The sequence below is a fragment of the Vidua macroura genome, chromosome 11 (assembly GCF_024509145.1).
Source record: "Vidua macroura isolate BioBank_ID:100142 chromosome 11, ASM2450914v1, whole genome shotgun sequence".
Classification (NCBI taxonomy): Eukaryota; Metazoa; Chordata; class Aves; order Passeriformes; family Viduidae; genus Vidua; species Vidua macroura.
Window position 1 is genome coordinate 4,699,413 of NC_071581.1, and position 22,001 is coordinate 4,721,413.

Consider the following 22,001-nt stretch of genomic DNA (forward strand, 5'->3'; position numbering starts at 1 on the left):
TTTTATAGCTAGCTTTTATAAACTATAGTTATAGTTTATAACTTTTATAAACTTTCTCAAGCTTAGCAAAGCCTTAAAATCCAAGTTAGCATTCAGAGACACTTCTCCATTCAGACCTGCTAATTGACCTTGACTTACAATTCCATAAAAATACACATATACAAAAAAGAATTAAATTAATGGTATTAAAAGAATGGAAAGAAGATGGAAAGAGACAATATAAACCCAGCCACTCACTCTTTCCTTTTACATTAATTTCCATGCTTTTCCTCATGTCTTTTCAAACTTTTATTAGTTTGGACTCTTGTTCCCAAGTTCTACATTTATTTTGCACTCTTCAGTTATTAAAATCAAATCATCCTTGTCCATCATGTTGACAAGCTTTAATTTTCCCATACTTTCTGGGATATTGCATGTGTTTTTGAAGGCTAAAAGTTCTTTCAGGTAGCACTGAGAAGAAGAAAGCAAGGATTTTGCTTAAATCCTGTATTAATTTCTCAAAATAACCAGTTAAAATATATATGTGTATATATATACACATATTAGACAAACTCTAGAAACAGTTGAATGAAAAATAATTCAAGTTCATAGCATCTGGTATTTTTTTAGGAGTTCTGCTGTTTCTACCTGCTCCTAATTCCGCTCATAAAGTTGGATATTACTTTTTTGCACTCACCTCTGCAGTCTGGGAAAAGCGAGCACAGCCACTCTGCAATAGTGTTTCAGCCACAAGGAATTTCATGTAATCTCTACTGATTCAAATCCAAGAGAGAGGTGGGGGTTATCACACATTTCTCTCCTCTGAATCCAAACTCATCCCTTGTCTAGAAGTGGCTCTTAATCTTCTCAGTGCTTCTGCTGTTGCTCAAAGGAAAAGTTAATCAGTCTGGCTATTCCTGTATTGCTTCTACCATCATGTCTAGCTGCTCTGCTTCACTTCTTTTTCTCTGATCTTCCCTATAAAAGTTTGTTTTAAAGTGCTATTTTCTAGTTGAGAATAATAGCTGATCATTTCAGTTTGAAAGGGTATAGGAAGCACTGAACATTTTAGTGGGAACATGAAATGTCTACAAATAAAGCACTAAAAGAATCAAGGAGGCAACATTGCAGTGTTGGTGCAACATTAGTTTTATTCCCATTGTTGAACTGATTTTAATTATAAGCAAAGTTGTCCAGGATCAGGGAAAGCAATCTGTGCTTGAAATGCATGTACAGTTATTTAAGAGGAATCATAAAAGCCAGCAGTGGTGAACCTCTCAAAGAGAACACGTGAAAATATCCCAACACTCATTTTGAACATTTCTTACATTTCCTTCCCCTCCAGGTATCAGAACACAGTGTCTGAGCTAAATGATGGAAATTAAGAGCACTAAAATGGTATTTTCCTGAAACAGACTCTAGAACAGAGCTTCTCCAGCTCTGTGTTCTTCTGTGAACTCTTTTGTTCACACAACAAATGAATATAAATAATGAAAACTTTTGCTTCCATAAATAATTTTTGCACATTTTGCAGTGAATATCCAATGATCTCTAGTTGTGAAAATATTTACTTTGGTTTTTTGGTTTGGTTTTTGTTGCTTTGAATTTTTTAACAAGTATTCATGAAAATCTGAGATCAGTACTGGAACAAACAACATTTTAAATTTATTTTTAATTTCAGCACCAGGCCCATTTTGTTAGGAATTGCAAGAATATCCTCTGCCTTTACCTGCTTAGTCAGAAGTGGACTACAAAAAGTTGGAGAGATGAAACAGAGATAAATTGTGAAAGGAGAAACAGAAAACCTCTAAACTGAATTTTCTAAAAATCCATTGAGATAAAATTTTGAAAGCATTTGTTTTAAAACTGGGGTTTTTTTGCTTTCAAATTAAATTTATTTTGCAAATGGCACTTTTACCTCCATGAGAAGAATCATGCAGATAAAGACACAGATTTACTCTGATACATTTGAAAATTAAAAAAAAAAAAAACAACACGAATCGCAAATAAAGTTGAGTGATACATTTTCTTAAAGAAGAAGGACAGAGGAAATGGTAAAAAGGAGTTTGTTATCTGGAAATTTCTTGCTGCATGGACATAAATTCCCAAAGACAGCAAGACTAGGTGGAAAAATAAACTAAAAGAGTTCATTTAGTGAAAGAGCTCAAAAAGATGGAACAGAAAAATCTCAGAGAAACCAGTATAGTTATTTCAGAAATCAAATATGAGAGGACAAACATATTCACTTAAATCAAGGAAAATCCTATTTTAATGTGAAAATAAATACAGCATCTTTGAAGCTATTTAAAATAGAAATAAACATATTGCAGCATTCTCTAATTAAGTATTTCCTGTACCACAGCAACTGTTGACCCAAATTTGTCCAATGAGAAATGCACTGGTCACAACTTTCTTATATGAATTCAAGAATTCAATAGCTTGAGTAGGACAAGAATCACAGCAAAAACACAAAAGCAGAACAAAAAATGGAATCAGTGGGATCACAGAGGGACCAGAGGATCCCAGAAGGGGTCAGGCTGGAAGGGACAGCAATGGATCATCTGGTCCCACCTCCATGCTCCAGCAGGTGACACTAAAATCAGATCCTGACTGGGGCAGGGTGGGGCTTCATTTTTCTGCATTAAACTATGAAAAGGTTCACTGGGTGGTGAAAAGGAAATACAAGTAAATCCAATATTATTCCACCTGCTCTGATGATCTTTCACACTTGTTTCTCTGACATCTTCCCAGCCCAAAGTAAAAAGCTAGAAGGGGTGTTCAGAGGGCAGTGAATATAGGGCAGCCTTGATTATTATAATAGGAGTCACCATCATTTTGAAAGGAAAACTGTCTTTGACAATTGTCATAGTACTGTTATTTTACTGATTTCTGAAGTAGGAAAATACAGAAAGAAGTTCTTATGATCAGGATAGTCAATGCCATATGATCTTTACAATAATATTTTGACAGAGGAGGAAAACTGATCCTTTTATACAAAGACAAAGACTTTAAAATGGCAAAGCACCAAACCACACTTAGATAGAGATTTAAAATAGTAACTTGCTTAATTACTACTCCATTTACTCCTCCCTGGGTCTGACACAGCCTTGCCATAGGTGGACTCAACCAGCATAGGTTGTGTTCATTAGGAATTATATCACCCAGGGAAACTGTACAAAGAAACAAAATTATTTTACCTCAATCTTCTCCTGCATGAGGAAAAACAGTTTGGTAAGACTAAATTTACAGACATCTCCAATTAAACTGCAGCTGTTTTTTCACTCAGACCAAGAAATGTCTTTCCATCTTCCAGCTGACCATGGGAAGAGTTGGAACCAAGTACCTCCAATTTTCCTAGGCAGTACCAGGATGCTCAACAATATCAGTAAATCCTGGTTAATTAGAACACGCTTTGAAAATGTTTCTCCAATTGAAATCTTTGTTTAATGATGAGATTCCATCACAGGAGGCACAGAACTGATAGACACTCCTGGTCTGTTCTGCATAGGATGCAGAATTCCCATTTCTTTATCACAGTATCAAGTTACGCCTTTTATGTTCTTAGTTTGGCTTTTCAACCAAAACCTAAAAATCAATATACAGCTATCTGCACTGACAGTCTGCTTTCCTTTGAATACCTTTCAAAACAGAGAAATCACATTCCTGAAAATTTTAATTTCCTGTTTAGAAAGCTGAAAAGAGTATACATGTATAAACTGTATTAAACAAATCTATGTCCTGCCTTTCTACATTTTTGCAATGCAGCACAATATTTCATTGAAACAATGTATAAAATAATTATGTATCTTTTTCCTCATTTCTTGTGATTAGTTTCCTACATACTAGATAAACTTAATTCTGCACATTTTGAATCACAAAACATTACATTAGTGTGCTGCCACCACACCACAGTATTAAAAAAAGTGCCCAAAATAGGCTTTGTCATTAAATCTTCTAACTGGAATCCCAGCTTATGAGCAAAAAATTAAGCTGTTTATGGAATTACTGCTGAACTCATGAATGTGGCAGGAAGATGATGCAAATCTGACCTGAGCATTCTAACTGTGTGAACTTTTAACCTTTTAACAATGGAATAACTAAGAGATAACATTTTCTTTCAAGCTTGGTAATAAAGAACTTTTTCTAGGCAGCAGAGTTGGCATTCAGAACTATTGTGACAGACATATTTTTGCTTAATTCATTTAAATCTTAAAACTAATTTAATCTGAAGCTTCTTCCTATGAAATTTTGCTGTGTGATATTTACTATTCAGAGACTTGCTGACCTTTGATCCACAGCAGATGGCAGAGCCCACCAAGGAAATTCTTCAAGACTTCACTCATCCTGGCTACGAGTGCACAAGAAGATACATCCTCACAGCATCCACAGTAGTGCAGCGCAGATGAAACAGTGCAGGGGATCTATAAAAACAATTATTTTCAAAGTGTTTGAGGGTGTTCATTTCATTTTAGAAAGACAGGGCTTGCCTTAGATTTTGATGTCCTAAAAGGTTTAGGAATACAGGCTGCAGCCAGGTCATGGGATGCAAAAAAATGGCACAGAGTATTGGAGTGCCTTTTATTTTTCTCCACACTTCCAAATTGCAGTAGAACACTTATTCCCAGGCCTTGCAAAAGTGTTCTTATGTTTCCAAGCCTTTCTACATTGTAGAATCAAGGAATGGTTTGGGCTTGGAGGGAACACAAAGCTGATCCCATTCCACCCCTGCCATGGCAGGGACACCTCCCACTGTGCCAGGCTGCTCCCAGCCCCAGTGTCCAGCCTGGCCTTGGGCACTGCCAGGGATCCAGGGGCAGCCCCAGCTGCTCTGGGCACCCTGGGCCAGGGCCTGCCCACCCTCACAGGGAACAATTCCTCATTGCCAAGATCCCATCCAGCCCTGCCCTCTGGCACTGGGAGCCATTCCCTGGGTCCTGTCCCTCCAGCCCTTGGCAATTGTCTCTCTCCATCTTTCCTGCAGCTCCTTCAGGCCCTGCAAGGCCATAGTTATAAAGAATATACTTCAGACTAAGGGCATACCCCAGCAAGGAAAATTGGTGACCCTTTTCCCTTTTTTTTGTTGTCACACCCTTGACTAACAGGAGACACCTCTGCAGTGGCACCTCCTCTGGCAGCAGGACACAGTTCACCAGGAGGGAATCACAACCTATAGGCTGGATTCATGTAAATGTGTTACATGCAGTAGGTTCCTTTCTGTTGATATTTGGAGCAGACTCTGTATCCCATAAAGGCCATTGCATCAAAGGAAGCTTCACTCTCTTGGCTCTCACTACTTCCACTCCTGGAACAATGTTCTCTCCATCCACCTGTTGGCAATATGATATAAAATTCACAATCTACTCCCATGGCCCATGGAAACAGGCATCCAATCCTCCTGTCCCTTTATGGTGTCCCAGATTGGGTTCTGATCACTCTCTTGGGAATCAATACTCTCTCTTCATCACTTCTGTTTCACAGTTTTCTAAGAAAGAAAGATAAGCATGTTCGAAAGAGAAACAAAAGGATTTCTGTGCTCCAGAGGAATGATTATTGGAAGCCATTCCATGTGGAATAAAGAGCACTTTACACTGAGACAAACCACAGGGATTCATGTCCATGTGCTCATTTCAAAGGGCTTAATCAGAAAGGTATTGCCTGCTTTGCAGTGTAACAATAGTAAAAATAATTTCTCACTCTCAAATTCAAAGTAATTTGAAGTAGAAAGTTTTCAGAATGAAAGTATTTCATCTGATGTGATAAATGTAAAAGGCAATTTTTTTTACTTCTACTGATATGAAAAGTAAAAGTAAAAATTAAATTATTGCAGTACAAATCAGAAATCAATGGTACCATGAATTGATACAATTTCTCAAAAGGAAATTAAACTTGAAAGAATTAATTTTCCCCTCTATTTTGGAAACAGTTTACTCTCCCTGAGTAAAGTATGGTAAACTCCCATATCTTCATGTGGTATGTACTGGTCCAGCTTTGCTGTGATAGAACAACCAGAATCCAAAAATATAAAGCAGTTGCCTAAATATATAAGTAATGTGAGATTTTGAATATAATTTAGAAATTCCACTTGAATTGTTTAAATACTGACCATTGAAGAAATCGAGGACAAGTGACTGTTTTAAATAACCTTATCCTGATACTCCTTTGCACAACTCACTCCTAATATAAAACCAACACAGCTCTTGAAGTCTAATTTGTGTGCTCCAAGCATTTCCTGCCCTCAGTGTGTTAACAGAGAATGTTTCATCAATGATGTGGGAGAAGAATGTAAAAAACAAGAAAGGGAAACATATTTGCTGACTTTAAACAAATGGTATGTTTATAGAGGCAGCATAATCAGCTTCTTGGGGGGGGAATCTTGGGCACAATATCTCCTGTTTTCCAGTCTTGTGCCACTGCGCTGGCAGCCAGGAAAGTGTCTCAATTACTTTGTTAATTGTCTAAGCCAATAATTGTTTCTCCACACACAGGAACTACACAGGTGCTGACTTCCATGAGAATGAGAACACTCTCCTGCATCCCAGAGTTATGATAGAGAATGGGTGGAAAATGTCATCATCAGCATCCATATAAATATCCTCTCACAGAGGGGTGCTGGACATCCAGAAGTGCAGAGTTCATTTCAATCTAACTGCAGCAGTGCCCCAGCCTTGAGAGCAATCTGAAGCTTTTTGGGTACTGTGACATGCAGACACCTCTTGGCAGTGCATTCAGATATTACAGGGATTTCCAAGCAGCTCATCCTATGTTGATGAATACAGAATTTCAGGAGCTTGGGCATCTGAGTGCTGAAAAAATGGGGATTATATGTGAATATAAAAGAGTCTAACCCACAAGGAGAATGGTGGTTTTCCAAATTAAGCACTTAAGAGTACTTGGAGAAACTGACTTAGATTGTAATTGCCCTAGCCCTGGAACAGTTCAGCTGTTGGTATTGATTTTTAACATTCCTTTTTTAGCTTGACACCTATTGATACTCTCATTATGTTTAGTCCTGTTCCCAAAAAGAGCTGTGATTAACTAACAATTTTCAATATCACAAATAGTTTTTCACACATAACATTTAGGTTCTCTTCCAAGAAGAAAGGCGACCACCTCACTTCCAGCTGAAAGGTGGAACAGCAGATTTTGTAGTTATTTCTCCACTGATAACAGCAAAACTAAATATAGACAATTTAGAAGTGTATCTGGGTTTTTGGTTTTGGTTTTTTGGAGGATAAGTGTGAGAACAATCAAGAAATTAAATGAAAAATCAGAAGGGTTGACTGACAAATTAAAATCTTGTAGTAGTTTTGCCTTGGACCTGCCTCAGCCCCCAAGTAACTTATAAAAATGGATGTTCTCCATTGAGTCACATATTTCCAGTTCTGACAGTCTGCTCCTCCTCTACTGGGTCAGGTTCAGACAATAAAATTCTTTCCAATATTCATAGGAACAACAGTTGAAGAAAATATAGAAGTTCAGTGGGTGAAGACAAGGCATCTATGATTCTATTAAAAAAAAAGAAAATAGCCACAACTAAAACATTTCCCAGAAATATAGTATCAGATTTTCTGTATGCAGGCTGCAATCTCATGCAGGAAGAAAACAGAAAAACAGCAATTTCATCACCCACCCACTTCACAATTGCACAAAGTCTAGCTCTTAGCCACCAGGGCTTCAGAAAAAAATATGTTTACCATGAGAATTATTGAGCTCATAAAGCACATTTGAACATTCAGATATATTTGTCCTAGTTAATAATTTCATTACTTACAGTAAAGCTCTCTAAATATTGTTGTATTGTGTCTGCTTTTATCTGCTTCTACTATTGTTATTACCCGTGTTGTTAAGATGGTTTGCCCCTGTTGCTCCCTCATATCCCTTTGGTTCCTTCCTTGTCACTCTCCCCTTAGACTACCCCTTGACTCAGCAGAACTGCTGAGTCATTCCTGTGTCCCCTCCCTGGTGCCCTGTCCATCACTCGGCAGCCCATTCCCACCACCTGGAAACTTCCATCAGGGGCGTCCAGTGATTGGATCAGGACCAGGGACCCCTCCCCTACCTTCCCTTAATAGGTTGTTATCCCTGTCTGTTTCCTCGAAAGTTACTCCCCGGTTTATCCCTATTGGTTGTTCTCCCCTTCCACTCCCCCCTTTATAAGTCGCCGCAGAGCCCTTCTCGGGGCTCTCGTCGGTCGGCTGAGTTAGGTGCTGTTGGAGCTCTTGGAGCTAACAATAAAACCTGACGTTTGCCCCCGAGGAGAGTCAGCCTCTTTGCTCAGTGGTCTCGCCGTCCCGTCGCTCCTCCAGAGGCACTCCTGGCAAGCCCTTCGGGGAACCCAAAGGGAGTGCCCTCTGCCGTCGCCGTGTCACCTAACCGGGTCACTCGAGCGACCGCTGAGTGGACACGACGGCAGCTTGGCGCCCAACGTGGGGCCCGAGAACACCGCCGGACCCCACGGAGGAGGTGACCGGGTGCTGCGGGGGACCGTTCGTCTCTTCCAGGATCTTCCTGGTGGATTAGGCTGCTCTCCTGTGGCTCCGGACTTTCAACCTGTGGCCGTCAAGCTACCCCGGTGGGAGCAGACTCCGTTTTAGGGAGTAGCGCTCCCGGGGAAGGGTCTGGTAGCCTCTCCGGCACCGGAGAGGTCAGACCCCCACTGAGGCTCCCTAGCCCAGGATTTTGTCCCAGTCCCGGACTTTCAGCTCCTGCCCTGCCTTGAAAATTCGCAACTTTGGTAAGTTGATTCTTTGTATCCCCTCTCTAGTTAGGGGAGGTTTCTAAGCAACGCTGCCCACTTTGTCTCGGGGCCCTTCCTTGTCTTCCCTTTGGGTGGGGAGGGGAAGTTACCCTTCGTTTTTCTGGGCAGGTTGCCAAGCAACCTCTAAGTAGGTTGCCCGGCGGCTAGGGCAAGCTACCTTTTGTTAGTTTCTTTTCTCCTGGCTAGGGGTTGATTCTGCGAGACACTTGTAACAACTGACAGTATGGGTGCACGGCTGTCTGTCTCGCAGAAGAGGCTCTACTACCAAGTTGTGGGTATCCTTGCCGGGGGGGAACAGAAATTTAAAAAATCTGAAGTTCAGAAGTTTGTCCGATGGTTGTCCCTCCATTTCCCTGATGTTTCGGCCCAAAAATTACTGCAGGTGCCGTTTTGGGACAGGGTAGGGAATGAGATCCTGAGATTAGGGGATCCATCCCTATCCAAATTTACTTATTTGGCTTTGCAAATTCGCAATATTGTTAAAAATTAAATGCAGGGACAGCCACCCGCTGACAAACTTCTCCCCAGTTCGCAACCCAGTTCGCAACCCGGTTCATCCCATCCTACCCCTCTTTCCTCTCCCGCTGTCCCTCGTTCAGGAATTCTGAGGGGAGCAACCCGCCATTCGGCGCGGGGTCGCCACCGTCTCCCCGGTTCCCCACAGAATTCTCGTGACCTCCGCCCGGGCAGTCCTGGCCAGACTGCTCGGGATCTTCCCCATTCCCCAATCTCTCCTAAATGTACAGCCCTGTCCAAGAAACCCTCGGTTACGTTTAATGTCCCTGATCCCATTTCCCCTCAAAATGGCCCCCGGGGGGCGCAAGATGGCAGGCGCCACGTGGCGTCTCCCGCCACTTGTCCTCCTTCTCCCCATGATCCATCTCCCCGTGATCCTCCCCCTTCTCCTCCCTCTCTTCCCCAAAGCCCCATCCTTTCGGAACCTGACCCCTCCCTATCCTCTGGTTTTCTCACTCCTCCTACCTCTCCTCCCACCGACACCACCCACCCAAAGGTGACATCACCCAATGCCCCTCCCACTGGTCCCATTGTTGTCCCTTCCGGTCCCGCCCCTGATTCCCACGGTTCCCACGACCCCTCTTCCGGTTCCCACGCTTTGGTTTCCGGGGCGGGGGATGGTGGGAACCCAGGCCTGCCTGGTACCCTTTCTACCCTTTCGGCTGCACCGGTGTCATATGTCCCGCAGCCGGAGGGAAGACTCCTTGCCCAATGGTCACCGATCTCTCAGCAAACCATCAAGGAATTGTGTAAGGCCCAAAAGCAATTTAAAAGAGAGAGTGAGTATTTTAGGGGCTTATTAAAGGCCACTTGAACAGCAAGTGAATACACTCCGGCAGACCTAAGGGCTCTCTTCTCATGCCTCTTAACACAGACAGAGTTTATGTTATGGGAGGTGGCATGGGAGAGAGAGGTCCGAGCGGTATTGCCGGAGTTGTGGGCCAATCAAGAAACAACGTTAGATGCTGAGGGACGGATTTTATCACTTGACCAGTTATGTGGGAAGGGAGATTGGGTATCAGGGCAAAAACAGGCCGAGAAGATCCCAAGGGGGGCTCTGCAGCAGAGCTTGAAGGCGGCTGAAAAGGCATTTTTTAAACTCAAGCCTGAAACACCAATAGACAATTATGTATATATTAAACAGTCGCCTTCAGAGTCTTTTGTAAGTTTTGTAGAGCGGTTGCGGAAGGCCATCGACCTGCAGGTGCCGTGTGAAGAGGCCAAGCGGGGAATCCTGACTGAGATGGCGAGGCTCAACGCCAACGAGCCCTGCAAAGCCGCCATCCTCAGTCTGCCCATGGATCCCACTCCCACCCTCCATTCGATGCTGGAGGTCTGCGAGAGGAAGGTCAACATTCCGCAGAGGGAGCCGCAGGACCGCCACCGCTCTACCAGAAAGATCTCTGCTGCAGACGCAGTTAACATCAAGCCGCCTCCCATCCCGTCAGCCGTTCCACCTCGGCGGTTCCAGGGACCATCGTCGAAAGGAACCAACCGGGACCAGTTGTGCCATCTATGTCGACAAAAGGGGCACTGGGTGCAGCATTGCCCCTTGAGAACAGAGTTTTTCGATTTCAAAAGGAGACAGGGGCAAAGGGGCCCTCCTGAGGAGGGGACTCAACAAAAAAACTGAGTGGCCAGCGCAGTCCCTCCCTGCGCAAGGACAAAAATGGGGTGGGTCAGACATCATCTGTGGGGAGGGACAAGAACTTAAAGGACCTACCTGGGAATCTCGACATTCCTACACCGGACTTGACTACAATCAAATCAATGGCTAGCACAGGAGAAGTTGGGGGGTTAGAATTCCCTTTAGGAGAACACCCGGACTATCCTAACCCCATTTTAACTATCGATTCTTCTTCTGGCTCTTTTAGGTTGGCCTTGACAGGACCTTTACATCTACGAGACAGCGATTGGCGGTTTGTGTCGGTCGACACTGAGACACCCGGGACCTGGAAGAAATTCCATTGTAAGTACATCGTCCTTGGGGACACCAAACGCACGCCTCTCGACATCACCATTGCCCCGGGTCTGGTAACAGCTGATCCGGGGAGCTTGGTAGTATGGCTGCACTGTACTCACCCTCCGGTATACCTGCCAAAGGGCCAAGTGATCGCCCAAGCTCTCCCAGTACCTGAGCTCCCAGGGGACCCCGACCATCTGGGGTCTGTCCCCACAGTGTGTTGGACTCAGGTGCTGGGGAGGGAGAAACCTAGGATTTCGTGCGGGCTGCGCCGGGGAGGCGAGTACAAGTATATGAAGGGACTACTAGACACAGGGGCAGATGTGACAATCATTCCCTCTCGGGAATGGCCGTCGCATTGGGAGTTGCAAAACGTGGCCGGACATGTGCAAGGTGTAGGGGGTATTCAATTGGCAAAACAATCAAAGAGCATCGTAAAAATTGAGGGGCCGAATGGGCAATTGGCTTCTATACGCCCATTCGTGTTGGATTATTCGGAGCCCTTGTGGGGGAGAGACCTGATGGCCCAATGGGGAGTCACAATTGATATCCCGACTCCCCAGGTTTTTCGGGCGGCGGTCACTGATGAGCGCCCTACCCAGAAACTGAATTGGAAAACTGATGTTCCAGTATGGGTAGAGCAGTGGCCGCTTAGTAAGCAAAAATTAAAGGCGCTTGAGGAGCTCGTGGCGGAGCAATTAGCCAAAGGGAATATCCAGGAAACAGCATCTCCTTGGAATTCCCCCGTCTTTGTCATCAAAAAACCAGGCAAAGACGAGTGGCGGCTTCTTCACGACCTCCAAGAAATCAATAAAGTAATTGAAGATATGGGCTCTCTCCAACCTGGGATGCCGTCCCCTGCGATGCTCCCTGAAAATTGGAATTTGGCAATAGTCGACATAAAAAATTGTTTCTTCCAAATTCCCTTACACCCTGATGATGCTCCACGTTTTGCCTTCTCGGTTCCTACCATCAACCGGGAAGCCCCAAGGAAGAGATACCATTGGAAAGTTCTCCCTCAGGGGATGAAGAACAGTCCATCTATTTGCCAATGGTATGTCTCTTCCTTGCTGTCCCCTGTCCGTGCAGCCGTCGAGGGCGTAATCATACACCATTACATGGATGATATTCTTGTTTGTGCCCCCACCGACGATCTGCTTACCCACGCGCTTGAACTGACAATCAATGCGTTGATTGCTGCAGGGTTCGAGCTTCGTGAGGACAAGGTTCAACGGATGCCGCCTTGGAAGTACCTGGGCCTGGAAATTAATAAGCGGACCATTGTGCCGCAGAAATTGGCTATTAAAAATAATAGCAAGACTCTCGCGGATGTCCAGCAACTGTGTGGGTCTTTGAATTGGGTAAGACCTTGGCTAGGTATTACCAACGAAGACCTAGCCCCCCTTTTCAATCTATTGAAAGGGGGAGAGGAGCCGAGTTCTCCTAGGGCTCTTACCTCAGAGGCGAAAGCTGCACTGGAAAAGGTTCAGGAGACGATGTCTGCCAGGCAGGCCCACCGTTACCAACCGGGCCTGCCCTTCAAATTCATCATATTGGGTAAGCTGCCACACCTCCACGGGATGATCTTCCAGTGGGAGATCATCCAGGGTAGGAAGAAGGACCAGGACCAGAGGGACCCACTCTCTATAATAGAGTGGGTCTTCCTCAGTCACCAACGGTCCAAGAGAATGACACGGCCACAAGAGCTGGTGGCAGAGCTGATCCGGAAAGCGAGGGTCCGGATCAGGGAGTTAGCAGGTTGCGACTTTACATGTATTCACATCCCTTTAAAATTGGAATCGGGCCAATTTTCAAAAGGAATGTTGGAGCACTTGCTTCAAGAGAACGAAGCCCTACAGTTTGCACTGGACAGCTACACCGGGGAAATCTCTGTTCAGAGACCGGCCCACAAAATTTTCAATTTGGAAGTTCAATTTACATTGTCAGTAAAAAGTATTCAGAGTAAAACACCTCTTAAAGCTCTGACAGTTTTTACCGACGCATCCGGAGCATCCCACAAGTCAGTGGTGACTTGGAGGGATCCTCAGACTCAGCGGTGGGAGGCAGATATTGCCGAGGTAGAGGGATCACCCCAAATAGCTGAGTTGGCTGCAGTCGTCAGAGCCTTTGAGAGGTTCTCTGAACCGTTTAATTTGGTCACAGATTCGGCCTATGTAGCGGGTGTAGTTTCCAGAGCAGAAAATGCAATACTGCAGGAGGTGTCCAACGTCCCTCTGTATGACTTGCTCTCAAAATTGGTGAAATTAGTCTCCCACCGAGAGCAACCATACTATGTGATGCATGTAAGGTCACACACAGACCTGCCGGGGTTTATCGCTGAGGGCAATCGGCGTGCCGATGCCCTTGCGGCTGCAGCAGTTAGGATGGCCCCGCTCCCTGACGTGTTCCAACAAGCCAAGATCAGCCACCAGCTTTTCCATCAGAATGCGCCAGGCCTGGTTCGTCAATTCCATCTTACCCGTGAACAGGCACGGGCAATTGTGGCCACATGTCCTTCATGCCAATCGCATTCCCTACCCTCTTTGAGTGCAGGAGCCAACCCTCGCGGGTTGCACAGCTGTGAGGTGTGGCAGATGGACGTGACTCATGTCGCGTCCTTTGGCAGACTGAAATACGTCCACGTCTCCATTGATACCTTCTCTGGTGCAGTGTACGCCTCTGCCCACGCAGGGGAGAAGGCGGCAGATATAAAAAAACATCTAGTACAGGCCTTCTCCATGCTCGGCGTTCCGAGGGTCATCAAAACAGATAATGGCCCAGCGTACAAATCCAAGGAATTCCGAAGCTTCCTGCAGCAATGGGGAGTAGAACATAAGACCGGCATCCCCTACTCCCCGACAGGTCAAGCCGTGGTGGAAAGGGCTCACCAGAGTCTCAAGAGGATTTTACACCAACAACAGCCGACTATGAAGGTGGAGCCCCCCCAGGTCCGGTTGTCAAGAGCATTGTTCACGTTGAATTTCTTAAATTGCTCTTTTGAAAATCTAAACCCGCCGATCGCTAGGCACTTTACAAACAGTGCGCAAACCAGCCTAAAGGCCAGACCTCCTGTGCTAGTCAAGAATCCGGAGACGTGGGAGCAGGAGGGGCCCTATGACATGATAACCTGGGGGCGTGGATACGCTTGCGTGTCCACTCCCTCAGGTTTGAAGTGGGTCCCCTCCAAGTTTGTAAAACCATATGTCCCGAAGCTCCCGAAGAACGATAGTAATTCCCAGGTAGGAAATGCGACGTGGAGGAGGAGACGACGCCGGAGGTCCTCCCTTTAAAAGTTAAAATTTTTAAGTACCTAACTCTGCTTTGTTTTAGTTTCCCCCACAGATTTCCTTTGCTGTTGTCCCAACCTACGATAACATCGGGAATGAGCCCCATCCTGTTTGTGATGCTGCTGAACATCATACATCCCCAGCGGGCGTGGATAGTTCCTCAGCCACAGGCCAACGTTTGGACCACCCTGGCCAAAGCAATGAACCAAGATCATATATGCCTATCAACCTCCTCTGCCGCCAATCCTATGCTTTCCTGCCTCGTGGGGATCCCACTGAGATTAAATGAATTTCCTTTTGTTTTTCCTAAAAGGTCAGTTTCCCCTCGAAGGAAGACCCGCTCCTTTGTCATCAAGGAAGTTGACCCTTGGAAGGAGTGGGTCAGAAAGTTACCCGTCCTAGAAACCCTTCCCCCGGAATTAGACCTGTTAGGTTCCTCAAAAGCCTTCGTTTGTATCCATTTTGCGGTCAATCCTGACCCCCAAGTCCGCCCCTTCGCCGAGATCCGGCAATATAATCTAAATTATACCGCTAAATTTTGGTGCCGAAAGACAATCCATAGCCCCTCGAGATCCACCCCCGACAATCGACCCCACTCCCTTCCTAAGGGCACCTTTTTAATTTGTGGGGATAGGGCTTGGGCAGGCATCCCCCCTCACCTGATCGGAGGCCCCTGTACCTTTGGCCGGTTGGGCTTGTTCACTCCCAATAAGACTCAAATTGCTAATTGGCAAAAGAAGAATGCAACCCATCAATTGGCACGTCCCAAAAGAGAACTAAAAGATTTGGACCCAAATTGTGACTCAGAAATCATCCATTGGTCGAAACCAAAAGGGGTTGCGGCTATCGCGTTCTTGCCATGGGTAGCTGTAGCCAAAGCATTCGGGGAATTGGCTCACCTCGAGTGCTGGGTAGCTAAGCAAGCGAATTTAACTTCAGCCGCGCTATCGGACCTCCTATCAGATGAGGAAATAACGAGGCAAGCCACCCTCCAGAATCGGGCGGCAATTGATTTTCTTCTCCTTTTGCATAATCACCGTTGTGAGGAGTTTGAAGGACTGTGTTGCTTGAATTTAACATCCCATGCTGAGGACGTCCACGCCACGATAAACAAGATGCAAAGCATGATATCAGACATCAAGAAAGAATCAGGAGACTGGCTGGGGAGTGTCTTCGAAGGATGGGGACTCTCTGGTTGGGCACAGTCATTACTTCGAGTGGGACTTTTAATTTTGTTTATTCTGAGTATTTTAGTTTATCGGGTTCAGTGTCCTTAAACGGATGCTGGTCGGCCTAATAAGTACCACGGTTGAGGTGAATCGGGTCTCTATGTCGACACCACCAGAGGAGACCCCGACAGAGAAGCAACCGTGGCAGGAGACAGCACCGACACAGCAGCCGTGGTTTGGGGACCTGTACCCGGAATCTGAGTTTTTACCCCAGACTGAGTTTACTTCGTTTTAATTCTTAAGCTCTGTTTAAGCATTAAGTTACATCCCCTTCTGTTTAAAACAAAAAGGGGGAATTGTTGTATTGTGTCTGCTTTTATCTGCTTCTACTATTGTTATTACCCGTGTTGTTAAGATGGTTTGCCCCTGTTGCTCCCTCATATCCCTTTGGTTCCTTCCTTGTCACTCTCCCCTTAGACTACCCCTTGACTCAGCAGAACTGCTGAGTCATTCCTGTGTCCCCTCCCTGGTGCCCTGTCCATCACTCGGCAGCCCATTCCCACCACCTGGAAACTTCCATCAGGGGCGTCCAGTGATTGGATCAGGACCAGGGACCCCTCCCCTACCTTCCCTTAATAGGTTGTTATCCCTGTCTGTTTCCTCGAAAGTTACTCCCCAGTTTATCCCTATTGGTTGTTCTCCCCTTCCACTCCCCCCTTTATAAGTCGCCGCAGAGCCCTTCTCGGGGCTCTCGTCGGTCGGCTGAGTTAGGTGCTGTTGGAGCTCTTGGAGCTAACAATAAAACCTGACGTTTGCCCCCGAGGAGAGTCAGCCTCTTTGCTCAGTGGTCTCGCCGTCCCGTCGCTCCTCCAGAGGCACTCCTGGCAAGCCCTTCGGGGAACCCAAAGGGAGTGCCCTCTGCCGTCGCCGTGTCACCTAGCCGGGTCACTCGAGCGACCGCTGAGTGGACACGACGGCAAAATATGTTTGTAAATGCTACTCTATGGCTGAGGTTGTGGTGAACTGTCATTGATGCCATACTCAGTTTATGGAGATGCTGGTAAAAATGCAAAGCCATCTTCAATTATTCAGAAAGGTCATTTCAGAATATTTTGTGTGGGTTTCTGTAAACTTGTTTCCTAGCTAGTAGAGAGTTAGATATGTGTTCAAATGTATAATAAGCAAATTTTTTTGGTAGTGGCACTATCTTTTTAAAGGAATAAGCAAATGCAGAACACTTACATTTATACATTCTATTCATTCACAATAAATAATGTATTATTATATAAAATGGTCTTTAAAACGGTCTTTAAACTATTTTAAACCATTTTAATTGTAGTTTATTTTTCCACTATCATTCTGAAAATATCAAATGGTTACTATTGGTCTCCTAAAGACTTTCCAGCATTTAGTCAACAGTAGGAACACCATGAACACTAATACAGTTCTGATACAGAGGCTTGTTTTATCCTGTTGCTGACTAATCCTGCTCAGATTTTACATAAAATACTGACAGCTACAATGGGGAACTGCTCTGTTTAAACCTCTTAATTTTGGTATAACTGATAGTGCACAAATATACCAAGTAACCAAAGGTTTACAGAGCTTTGTTGTTGGGAAAAAAAAAAAGGAAGGTATGTCAATTGAGGAATAATATTTTAAGATTTAAAGTTATTTCCAGGCCTGTGTCGTGTATATTGTTCCCACAACGAGCAGTTGCTCCACGTAGATAAAGACTGACGGAATTTCAAGGTCAGCCATATCACATGTTGGAAAGAGTTGCTTAGTCAAGCTTTGCCCAAGGGCTCCCTGCTCTGATAAACCCACGCAGCTGGAACCCAGAGCCCTTGGCTCTCACGTGAGTGCTGATGGGATTAAACTGTGTTACGTGTGAGGACTCAATTATCCAGCTCTTCACCACCAGCTCTGCTGAGCAGGAGGTCTGAAAGCAAGGAAATGCCAGCTCAGAGCTACAGACGCCACGGTCAGAGGGATGAGAGCCTGCCCAGAGATGGGTGAACCCGGGGGGAACTGCCCCAGCACAGCTCAGGCTGGGGCTGGCCTGCGGGAGCAGCTCTCTGGAGAAAGACCTGGGGTCCTGGTGGGTCACAAGTGGACTCGTGGTCCTTGCAGCCAGGAGGGACAAAGGGATCCAGGGGGGCCTCAGGAAGAGCATTTCCAGCAGGTTGGAGAGGGGAGACTCCCGCTCTGCCCAGCTGTAGCAATGTCTCTGAACAACTTAGGCCTCAGTGTGCACCAGCCACTGCTTGTAACTGTTCTTACCAGAATTTTCTCAGGGCACTGTGGAATTCATCAAGGTTACCAAGACATAAACTGTGCTAAAATAAGAACGAAGAAACTGAAAAACTAAATATCAGAATCACAAAAATTAAGGAACAGAAGACTGTAAAACATCTAAACTGTAACTAATCACAGATACTAAGAAATAAAAACAGAAATTGAGAGAGCAAGGCAAAAACATCAGTCAAGGAAAGTGTACTTAACAGTTTGTAAAATCTATAAAAGTGTATGTAATATAAACAATAAACAACTTCTATTTAATCATATTCATCAGGTATACAAGAATCCTAAATTTCCCACAATACTCGGCCACTGAGGCCCAGCTGGAGTGCTGGGTTCAATTCTGGGCTCAACAGCTCAAGAAAGACAAGGAGCTGCTGGGGAGGGTCCAGCAGAGGCCACAAGGATGATTTGGGGTCTGGAGCATCTCTCTGATGAGGAGAAGCTGTGGGAGCTGGGCCTGGTCAGTCTGGAGGAGAAAAGCCTGAGAGGGATGTCATTAATCCTCACCAATATCTCCAAGGGCTGGCAGAGGGTGGTGCCAGACTCTTTCCAGGGGTGCCCAGGGACAGGACAGGGAGTAATGGACATAAACAAAACCACAACGAGCTCCACATCAACATGGGGAAGAACTTGGAGGGTGGCAGAGCACTGGAGCAGGTGCCCAGGGAGGGCACGGACTCTCCCTCTCTGGAGACATTCCAAAGCCACCTGGGCATGTCCCTGTGTCACCTGCTCCAGGTGACCCTGCCCTGGCAGGGGGGTTGGACTGGAGGATCTCCAAAGGTCCCTTCCAACCCTAACAATTCTGTGGTTCTGTGAATATGGACCTTTTTTTTTCTGCACTGTGTTTGGGTGGACTGTGACTTCAGCCAACACCGACACTTCGGCTCCTCAGCATTTACTTTACAGAACAACACACAGATTCCTCCCTGTGCTACACATGGATCTCATCCCAGACTAGAAGCTACAGTTCATTCCTGTCTTGGAAAAATATTTTACCCTGAGCAAGCATAAAAGAGCAAAACTGAAAATACATGCCTAAATGTCTAATAATACATTTGATAACTCCAGTACAAACCCAGGTATCATTTAGGAGAATAATACATTCAACAGCTACCACACGGACCTTGAAAGTGAACATCAGGGTACTTTGATTGAGGTTAAAACCGTGGAAAGCAGCTGACAGGAAGAAAAATCTTCTATGAAAATTTGCTATTTCCACTTTAGCTGCACTCCTCAGGTCCTGTCAAACACCAAAGCTCTTTTCTACCAGTTTAAAAGTAAGAATTAGGACAATTTCATTTTGTATTTATTTAGAAATGCAGGATCTTTTTAATTAGATCACTAAAATCTGGGAAGATAGCTTATTTCCTCCCCCTACATTTCTTTATTTTGCATTAATTACTATTTTCAGCACTAGAGCAATCCTTTCTAATGCAACTGCCTAAAGTCTGTATACATAAATACTGTGATCTAGAAAGGGTGCCAGAGCTGAAGAATACTATTTCATATGAATATTACTTATTTTTCTAGCAAAAATTGCTGTTCTGGTTCTTACTGGAATATTTCTCCCAGCCTTCTATCACTTGGAGAGCAGACAGGTGCTAAGGACAGGGTATCATGTTCCCAATTTTAATTAGTACTGGCATATGAATCAGATAATTGCAAGAAATTAGACCTCTTCAATTCCAAGTTGTTTGGTTGAAATATAGTTCATCATTCAGAGATCAAGGCCTGATAGGGAAAAAAAAAAAAAAACCAAACTATTTCATATTATATTTCTTTTCAGTAGAAAATGATGTATTGCAAAATACTAGAATTGAAACTGCACTAGAATTGAAACTGAAATGCAAAGCTCTTGTGTGATAGGGAAAAATGCAGAGTTTTCAGCTCAGAAGTTCAAGTCTCTTTGTTTTAGCTTGACATTCAACAGTATTCACCTGCCATTCCATTCCCAGGAGCTGTAATTTGGGTGCTCCCAACAACTTGCCTTTTGTTTCTGTCATTACCCTGCTGAGATTGCTTTTGGGGAGATGCAATCGTTTTCCCAGGATGGAAACCACACCACCCAAGACAGACACAGCATTTTCCATGTCAGGAAGCAGCCAGGGCCAGCTGCTCCCTGGGGGATGGGGAGGGAGCCAGGGAGGCTCCCCAAGAGCAGCTGTGCTGGATCTGAGCACAGCACACAGGGACTGCTGCTGGGGGCAAGATCCAGTGGCTGTCTCGAGTAATTCAAGTGGTGAAACAGGAACAGGGCCCAAACAGAAAGTCCAGACAGAAGCACAAGGAGATGGGGGCTGAGACAAGTGACAGCAGGGCTGTGACACAGGGCTAAGTGGGCAGATGTGGCCAAAGACAGCTCCAAGCACAAATGTGCATTTGAGGAGTCATTGAGCCACCCTCCGAGCAGATGGGACATCAGATGTGCCACATGTGCACCACCAGAGACAGGACAAGGACACCTGTGAGGTGCCTCAAATGAGGACTAAAGACTGGGGGCTGAGCTTACATGGAGCCCAAAACCCACAGGGCCCATGTGGGTGAGAACCCCAGTGCAGCTGTTCAGGGTCATATTTGAGCACTCGAGGTCCTGACACATAAAATCCACTTGTAAAGAGGCACAGCTGGGGTAAAATTGAGCCATCCTCTCTGAAATACAGAAATGGTTGCTCAAGTGTTTGCTGTCTTTTAGGTCAAGTGTATAAATCACATTTTGGGAGACAGCTTGAATTATGTATTTGATTATTTATGAGAATTAATAAAGTTTCACTCCAGAAGCACTTAGAAGAATCATGTACATGTTTACTCATTGTATACAGCACTGGTACTTAGACAATTTTCCCATTTTTACAGCATGTTTCTTTAATGTCTCCTATGATTGCAATTAGATCAGTACCTAGAGGAAATGTATGCACTTCGAAATTGATTGAACCCACTATTAAGAGTGGCTTTTTGATTCTGTACTACATAGCAAAGAGTCAAATGAAACACAAAATGTTATTATAATTGAGCATTAATGCAAAGGGTAAAAAAAAAAATCAAATAAGATTAATGGAACATGGATGAATTTTATCACTTGGACTAATAAAAGAAATAACCGTGCAAAACAAGGAATTGTATTCACAATTTTTCTTTATATTTCAACAACAAAATATAGATAGCAGTTGATACACTTAGGAAATAAAATTTCCATAAATTCTGCATGCTTGAAAATGTTGATGAGTATTAAGAATTACAAAGCTGAGAAAATGTATGTTGACTATTATAAATGTTCAGTGAAAAGTGATGTTTTAATGTTCCAGATATATAACATTTAATGCTATATAAAAAGTACTGTTTCCCATGTCTGAAGGGTGTTTATGTCTGGCATAAAAGCTGCTTTTACCAGTGTTCCAGGAAATCACTGATCTGTGCACTCCAGGGCTGGGATGGAACAATTTTCCCCATTGTTGGACTTTTGCGTGACCACTGAACCAATCTGATACCAGAACTCTCCATTTGTTGTTCCCAAACAGAGCTGTGGCTTCAAGTTCCTTCCCCCTCACAAAATCTATAACATTTTTTCCTTGTGCAGGTACTCCTGCAGATTCATTCAACCTCTCCTGACAACAGTTCTTTTGATTTTTTACTATTCCAAATGAAAGCAGGCCTGGCTAACAGTTAAAGCAGACTCCAAACTAACAAATATTTCACAGGTCAAGCCTCCTCACCTCAGCCCTGCTCCTTCAAACAGCAGGATGTGTATTCACTTCCTTCTGAAGTAGGAAAGCTTCAAAGAGTAAATGGGACATGCACTCCCCAACAGGCAGCTGCTAAAGGTTTGCTGAAGCACAGGAAAAATATGCTCAGTACAGTGAAAAATGTGTTATTCTTGGTGTTTCAGACTAACAAGGTAAAACACTGAAGTACACAAATGCCTTGTGTACTCTCACTGCTTTTAAGCAGAAGATGGGAAATACCTGAAATATGTTCCGAGATTTTTCCCCCACTTCCCTAAGTTTAGAAAGAGAATTTTTAAGACA

The 22,001-nt window shown here is 44.5% G+C and overlaps 1 long non-coding RNA gene across 1 annotated transcript; it reads right to left on the reverse strand.

Moving 5' to 3' along the window:
* Positions 1–6,419: 6,419 nt before the first annotated feature.
* Positions 6,420–18,123, reverse strand: LOC128813031 (uncharacterized). The gene is made up of 3 exons (XR_008438891.1): positions 17,763–18,123; positions 17,531–17,614; positions 6,420–6,782 (listed from the first exon to the last, which is right to left on the reverse strand). It is a non-coding gene; the product is annotated as an uncharacterized LOC128813031 (long non-coding RNA).
* Between the last annotated feature and the right edge of the window lie 3,878 nt (positions 18,124–22,001).